Raw genomic sequence first — 7,616 nt, 5'->3', positions numbered from 1 at the left:
TGGGGGGGTAAGTGAGGGGAACCAGCAGGACTAGAGGGGCCTTTCATTTTAATAACTGATTTGGGGGGTTTAATCACAGAAATTGCAATGTTTTATCAGAGAATTTGCAATTTTTTTTATCAGGGAAAATCAGGATCCCTGTTGATGATGCAAACCACTCCATTCAAACTAAGACATGACTTTAAAAAAAGCATAACTGTAGAGAAATGATAAATGCCCATATACCTGTCTACTAATATTAATTCTAAAAAAATTTAAAAATTTTTTAAAAATTAAAAATTAAAAAAAAATTAAAAAAAAAAATCAGTAAATCCCCCACTAAAAAAGGTAGCACCAAAAAACTAGTATGTTCTTTAAAAAACTGTATTTATTAAATTATAAAAAAAAAAATCAATCAGTCATCAGCTAATAGTGGGTCAGTAAACTGAAATATAGTGAACTGGTCAAATATTTCCAGGGAGGAGCACCAGTTATAGTATTGCTAATTTGTACTCTACATTTTACACTGTTGCATCACTGATTTTAATTTTTTTTAAGAGAATCCCCTCAGTGTAGCAGGTAAAGGGTAAATGCAGCTAGTTTTCCTAAAATGAAGCAACAAAACAGAAGAGGGAAGCAACTTGCTTGGTAGATAAACAGTAAGCAAGCACTAATGTTATTATTTATTATTCATACTGTAATAGTACCAAAAGTCCAGTCAAGATCAAAGCCTGAGAAACTGGACACATGACATTTAACCACTGTAACCAACCTTTATATTGACATTAATATAGAGCATACAGGCAAACAGACAATAAACTACTACACCAGGGTATTGCCCAATCTAGTGTAGGATTTCCCCTGAATGAATCATGAAATTTAATTTTATCCATGAAAAATGTACACTGATGTATGGGTCCACAGATTACACAAGGACAGCCATCTGCTCAACAGAAAAGGGCTTATACAAACACCTCTACCACCTTGTGTCATAGTGCAGTAATAGCAGGCTATAGTCTGATAATCTAGAATAAACTGATCCATGGTCAAAACTAAAGTAAACTATGCAGGTATAAATGTGTCACATATCCAAGCCCTTACTGCATTCGATACTGTAAACACAAAGATGTGGTCCCTGTCCTGAAGAGCTTTCAATCTGAGACAAGACACAAATGAAAGTAATGTAAATAACAATGAGAGGAAGAAGAAAACCAAGGAAACAGTAAAGGTCACACATTCATATATGCGAGCTGTGCGTGTAATTTGTTGTTTGCACTGTATGCACAGTCAAGCAAAGGAACCAAAGTATCACCCACAATATTTGGGGTTCTTAAATTATAATGACAGAAATTTAAAAGACCTGCCAGAGGTTTTGTTTCAATTACTAAATACTTGAGTTAGAAGTTACCAACCTGTAAAAAAAAGTTAGGTCAAACTTAAAAGTTAATGTAAAACCGTGATTCTAAATCAGGGCCATAAGACCCTTTTAAGGGTGCCATGCAATATCAGCACTGCTATCACACATGCTAAACTAGATAAAACCACAGATTTCAAATAAAAATCCAGAGCATAAAAAACACACTGACCTGTTGTGGTGTTTCTGAGTTCTTTACAACAGAAGAATTGCTCTCTCATTTTTCCATAGCCAAAAATGAGTGAAAGCAAAGAACTAGCACTTTTTGAGGGTGACTTGAGTCTAATCAGGCTGAAAACCACTGGTGTGGAATGATGCTTAGTTTAGCAACAAATGCCATGTGAGAGATCACATAAACAAGATTAGAAATATATTAGCATTAAATTTGATCATTTCTAGAGAAAGCCTAAATTGATACAATTTATATTTGCTGGCTCTCTCAATGGGCTTGTTACATCAGCAGAAACTCCGTTACCAGCATGCAGCTCACTAACACACCTTAGAGATCAGTGCTGAATTTCGCTCAGTAGGTATGAGCATGAGGGAACCTAGCAGAGTAATTTTTACACTGAGAACTAACAAGAGAGACACTTTTTAGAAGGAGTGTGTAAGAACCTGGGCCAAATTAGACTAACCTAATTTACATCTTTTATGGTCCTCCATAAACAAGTTATACCAATATGGATACCTTACAAATCCAAACACCACTGAACAAGTGAAAGTTAATCTAATGTAAACCAAGTTACACCACTTTACAAATGAAATCAGTAGATCTTGGCATGTTATAAAAGCTCTGAATTCATTAGATTATTAGAAAATTACTAGAAAAGCTAAACATTTGTTTTAAACTGCAGAAGAAACTGTATCACACCAATGCTGTCACTGAAATGAATATCAAAGATGTTTTGAAATGTATTTGGCCAAAACTGTATACCCAATTTGAATAATACAAACCTCTATGTTTTGATATCAAACCAGTTAAAAAGAAGACATCCTAATTTTTAAGTTACGCATTTACATCAATTATTTATAATGGAAGGTGGGTGTTATCTTAAATATGTAAATGCTACTGCTTATCATTCCTTTTAGTTCCAATAATAAAGGGAAAGTTGTGGATTACTCTTCCAGTTCTACAAAACTGTGCGCAACCTTTCCTAGAAATAGATGCTGAACAGCTAGCTTCTGCCAGCAAGAGTTGCCACAAGGAACAAAAGACTGAGATAATATGTTCCAAAAACAAATCCAACAGTACAGATTTAATAGCTAAAAATCAAATGGTAGTATAATGTATCCATTAAACTATACTACAAAATGTGTGAATGAACACAAAACACAAAATAAATTAAGCTATTGCCATAAGCAGCAATTATCTAAATAAAAGTAAATAAAATAAAGACAATATAATGTAGGGTAAAGACTATACAAACACAGTGAACACATTTACTCAATATACAACTGCAATCTAACTAAAAGACAACACATAAGAGCGTGCATGCGTGTGTGTATGTGGGGGGGGGGGGAAGAGAGAGAGAGACAGACAGACAGAACAGGTATTCTAATATCTTTAGCATAACACTATATAGAGGGATAACAACTTGCTATCTGAAGAGTCACAGAACACAGAAACATGGCCTTTCCAAAAGGTATTTTAAAAATCTATGTTATATAGATAACCTATATATTATGAATAAATCAGTGATTTTCCATTTTTTTTTCTTACCGTGTTTCAAATAGCACAGCACCCTCTGGTGCATCTAGTGGAAGAAATGTAACAGACTAAGAATGGACACCAGTCATTGTTCTCTACACTAATAAAGAAAATAAGAGCTGGAGGGCATAAAACCTGAAAAGCTGCAGTTCTCATATTCCAACTTTTTGTTTTCCAAACTTTTAAAGGTTAAACAACACTAAAAATAAGGATGTTCTGAAGATCAAAAGACACTCAAAGGGGGAAAAAAAGACACTTTGAATTCATTTACCATTCCATTTAGTAGGGATTTTTGTAATGACTTTTTTATAATAAGTCAGGTTTAGTAAAAACTAGAAGTCAGTTACTTAGCAAGCTGTTACTTCAAAGTTCCAATTTTCTTCTTTGGCTTACAAGGAAATAAGTTATTATTATTTCTACCTACACATATTCATAAGCGGCTAAATTATATTCCTCAATAATGCTTTCCCCTCTTTAAAGTTTGATAAGAGGATTATCAAAAAATGTAATATGTAAATGTGCTATGAGTTTAAGACTTTGATAATATATAGTACTTATTAAAATATACCCAGTCACTGGAAAAATAGTTTCCTATAAAAGTACATTTTGTTAATGACAAAAGAGGAGGATGCCACCTGCTTTAGATAGCCCTTTTGTGAGCCACTGGAAGTCTCAACACAAAGCACCAGAAATGAAAGTGACACCTGTTTAAAGCAGCCATCTGTCCCTAACAAGATAGATTTAGTCAAATCAGTCTATCCACTTAATCTTAAATTTCCAAAATATGGGCATACATTGCACCTGTGAGCAAAGAGAAAACTATAACTTCCTCTCACAACCACCTTTAAACAGAAATGCATAAATAATGGGAAACATATAGCTGGTGGGAAAATGTGTCCTTTTAAAAAAAAAAAACATGCAAATTTAAAAGCCTCATTAATTTTTCAGACTCATTCTTAGTAAAAATAAATAGTTTCATTCATAATTTAAAAACATACTTCTTTGGTATTCTAATTAGTCTATATTCATCTGATGCAGAGCTTGATTTAAGAATAGCACTCCAGCTCTCTATCATAACTTTGAAGTTTCCTTTTATTCCCTGTATATTTGTGATGTATTGACAACCTTTAATTTCAACTGTAAAGTGTGTATGCACACTTTAAAAACAGAATGTGCCTTATATGTTTTAAAAAAACCACTCTCTCTTTAATATTTCACATATGAATGTCTGGTGCTGGTGACTGGCCATTGGGGTCTGCAGGTGAAAGCACCACAATAGTTTTAAATATTAAGAGGAAAAAAATTCATGAGAAAAAAAGAAAAACTGAAGATATGGAACACTAGAACACAAAGCAAACAGTATGATAAGAGATTGCCACATTTTACACACTTTACAGAAACCTGATTTTTTTTTTCAGGTACAGAAAGGAAAAAAAATTAATCACACTTCCCATTCAGTGTGTAAACCTTATTAATTTTTTTTTAAATGTAACACTATTATTTCTGGGGATTTTTTTTTCTTGTTACTAGTAAATTGTTCTATTTGGGGAACAAAGAACGTGTACAGAAGTAACCAAACAAGGCCTAACAACTCCAACAGATGAAAAACATCTATTTTAAACTACATAAAAGCAGGTTATGATTCCCGTTTTATTTTGACTATGTCACTAAAAGGTACATCTACTCTAATACAAGTTAGCTCACTAAAAAGAACACCAGAGCATATGAAACACAAAGGCTCAATGAAGCTATCTGCAGGTTCATTAAATTGCACAATTAATCATGCTTGTTCAACTACATTTTCTAAGCCACAAACACAAATAAAAATCATAAACCATTTTAGTGTCAAAAGACTATCTAGCATCATAAACATCTGCTATTCTGAAACAGGAGAGCAATGGGGAATTGAAATGCTTAAAACATATAAGAAACATTAAAAACTGTAAGGTGGGAACAAATAGTTAAAGATAATTTTCTCAGTAAAAGTCTGTGATGCTTACAGATGCAACATGGTAACATTTTCAGTTTCCTAATACAACAGCTGCTTTAAATAAATACAACTGAATAATACTAACAACTTCCTGTGGCACAACATACCTTTTTTAACTACTAGCTTTTAAAAACCCATTGCGCACTCCCCCACCATCAAAAATAAGAGTTCAGAGTTCAAAGCCAGTTCCCTGTCCTTTGCTGATTTGGGCCTTAATCCTGAAATATGCTTTGCAGAGGAGGACTTCTGGACTGATGCAGTACTTCATCAACTAAACTCTGCTGATCTAGAGGTCCACCGATGCAGAGCAGCTTGCAGAAGAAGTCTTACCTGGCAGAACATGTTAGATGCAGAAAACACTTTCACAAACAGTGAATCAAAGATGACTCCTTGAAAGAAAACTAATAATCACTGATTGGAAATGTATATGCAACAGCTCTACTATAATAAATTGAATGAATATTAATGACTTCTTTCATGTCACTCTTTAAAAAAGTATTTTGAACTTCTCTCAATGCAGCATTAGTATCACCATTATTTGAGGTTTTGATTCTATACAAGAACAAAAAATGAGAATTCAGTCATTCACTGAAATCTATCATCTCAATTGCATAATGTATATATGAAAACATATCTGGAAAGGAATACTGCAATAGAACTAATAAGCCTTAGTTAAAAAATAATATTAGTACCACTAACACATTAATTATCTAACCTGCCCTGCACTTGACAATCCCTGGAATAATTGACACTACCACATTCTTCAGAGGTTGCAATGTCAAATAAATCAATAGCTTTCTGTTGGTGTTGTTATAAGGAACAAGACTGCATTTGATGCAGCGCTTACAAACGTAAAGGTGGAGAAAAATATGTTCACAATTAAAATAGCAGGCTTTAAATAAAAATCAACATAAATACCTGACTGAAAAAGCATCACTTTCTTCCTGTCAATTGTATTCAATGAAACAAGGAAACAACTCTTTAAATCATCTGTAAATTTTTTTTTTTAACAAAAGAATCTGTTAACTGTGGAAACCAACCTTATTTGTGGCAACTGATTTAACATCATGTCCAGAAGGGGGAAATTTAGATGTCAAAGTGTTTTAAAAAAAATTGCCATGATAAGATACCAAAAATTTACATTGTGTCAAAAAAGTAAATAAATCAACAGTATAAGCTGAAGGCATACAACACAACACAAGCATTTCAGGTTCAAAAGGTGTATAACTTCCTTAACAACAACATCATTTCTATTTCAGCTCCCTGGGGAAAAAGGAAAGCCACCAAAAAACACCCTTTTGAAGTAGAGTAGCTGTGGTAAATAAGATTGCCAAGCAAGTTTTCCTAGTGCCCTCTTCTCTCTTTCCTTTCTCTGTTGCTTTAACACACAATGTCTTACTACCACAATGAAAGTGATTAGGACTCCCTTCACTGTGGGGAGCTTAAGGAAATAGAAATGGATGCTCTAGCTCAGCCATCTCCACACCGAGGATAATTTACTGTGGATAAACTACAAAAATACATGGACTGTATCCGGATTAAAATTACGTGGATGAAAACTTAAAAAGAAACCCCCAAAGAATCTAACAGCCTTTCCCAGCGAAGCAAAATAGTATGTGAGCATGAGCGAATGTAAGTGTGTGAGGAGTGTGTGTGTGAGCATGAGCACGTACGAGCATGTACACACGTGTGAGTGCCTGTGCATAAGCGTGTGTGCACATGCATGGGACTGAGCATGAGCGTGAGCGAGTGTGAGAGCAAGCGTATGAGCATGCATGTGTGCAAGTAAATGTGTGCACATGCATGAGTGAACATGCATGCGTAAGCGTGCAAGTGAGTATGTGCATGACCATGTGCGTGCAACTGAGTGAGAATGTAAGTGTGTACCAATGTGAGTGTGTGTGAGAGTGAGTACCATGGTGGATGGGGTCACTGCTTGAACAGAGAAAAAAACAGTTTCTAGTACAAAAGAAAGCCCTGGCAGATCTAAAAACAAGCAGGGAACCTGAACTGCACATGCAGAAGGAAAGCACCTGGTCAGTAACAAAGCGCAGAACAAGTGCAGGGCTGGTGGGGCCATCCTGAGACATCCCAAGTTCACAATCCTGGGAGATGGAACAGCCCCCCTCCCCCCCTGCCTGTAAGAGGGCACCAGGCTCCCCCAGCCCTATTCCATCTAAACCCCCACGCTGGGGGAGGCAAAACCGGTTCCCGGGTGGCTCATTTTTGTGTTTTGAAGTCGGGCCCGGCCTCCCCCCGCAGCATCAACCCCCTGCAAACAGGAAGGCACCGTCCACAAGGGCCCTGGCCACAGCCGTGCCCCCCGCACACACAACACAACACCCCCGCCATAATGTGTCCCCTGCGGGGCTAGCACCAGCAGCCGAACTGGGAGGAAGGGAAGGAGGGGGCCGCGCCCCCCACCCCAGCCCGCGGGGAAGCCCCGGCCCGGCCCGGCCCGCGCGAGGGAGGGAAGGAGGCGTCATATCCACCTGGGCTGCGGAGGGCTGCGGCGTTGTCCCCGC

At 36.6% G+C, this 7,616-nt stretch overlaps 1 protein-coding gene across 2 annotated transcripts in view; it reads right to left on the bottom strand.

Moving 5' to 3' along the window:
* The window catches only part of RFX3 (regulatory factor X3), a 263,571-nt gene extending 255,961 nt beyond the window's left edge, over nucleotides 1-7,610 (bottom strand). For both annotated transcript variants that reach the window (XM_025206198.1, XM_025206201.1), the window contains exon 1: nucleotides 7,584-7,610. The gene's annotated coding sequence lies outside the window, so the exon portion shown is untranslated. The remainder of the gene's footprint in view (nucleotides 1-7,583) is intronic.
* Nucleotides 7,611-7,616: the final 6 nt, after the last annotated feature.

Source organism: Alligator sinensis, unplaced genomic scaffold (genome assembly GCF_000455745.1).
Source record: "Alligator sinensis unplaced genomic scaffold, ASM45574v1 scaffold392_2, whole genome shotgun sequence".
Taxonomy (NCBI): Eukaryota; Metazoa; Chordata; order Crocodylia; family Alligatoridae; genus Alligator; species Alligator sinensis.
This window is presented reverse-complemented; position numbering and strand designations above follow the sequence as displayed.